This window comes from Triticum aestivum, chromosome 3D, assembly GCF_018294505.1.
Source record: "Triticum aestivum cultivar Chinese Spring chromosome 3D, IWGSC CS RefSeq v2.1, whole genome shotgun sequence".
NCBI classification, from domain to species: Eukaryota; Viridiplantae; Streptophyta; class Magnoliopsida; order Poales; family Poaceae; genus Triticum; species Triticum aestivum.
The window spans coordinates 68,990,808-68,991,357 of NC_057802.1; the positions used below are offsets into that span (position 1 = coordinate 68,990,808).

Here is a 550-nt window from a genome sequence, read left to right on the forward strand (position 1 = left end):
CTTGCAGGAAGGATGTCGAGCGGGCATTTGGTGTGCTCCAATCTCGATTTGCTGTTGTCCGGTACCCTGCTCAGACCTGGTCGAAAGATCAAATGTGGGAGATCATGACTTGCTGTGTCATCTTGCACAACATGATCATCGAGAGCGAGCAGGAAGAGCCACACTAAACCATACTACAAGCAGGGTCCTTTAGCCGAAGTTGATCACCAGCTACCGGCAACCTGGACTGTCTACCTCAGTATGCGTCAGGAGATCCGAGACCCACAGGTGCATCATCAACTGCAGCAGGATCTAGTGGAGCACCTATGGAGGATCAAGGGCGACGCCTAGCTCGACGTGTGATGAGTTTTTATTTGTTAAACTATATAATTTGTATTGAACTATTTGTTGTTGCACTATTTTGTTGAACTATTTGATTTTCTGTGATGAAATATGTGATAAAAAAATATTTATATGTTTACAATTCAACGCCAAACCACGGCGAACCACGCCGAATATGGGCCGATTCTTGCACATACGGGGCCTTTATTCGCCGAAAGTGGGCCGAAAA

At 46.0% G+C, this 550-nt stretch overlaps 1 protein-coding gene across 1 annotated transcript in view; it reads right to left on the reverse strand.

Annotated features, from left to right (window-relative positions):
- Nucleotides 1-550, reverse strand: part of LOC123074159 (extracellular ribonuclease) — a 17,471-nt gene continuing 16,921 nt past the window's right edge. Inside the window, exon 9 of the mRNA XM_044497077.1 lies at nucleotides 1-76. The gene's annotated coding sequence lies outside the window, so the exon portion shown is untranslated. The remainder of the gene's footprint in view (nucleotides 77-550) is intronic.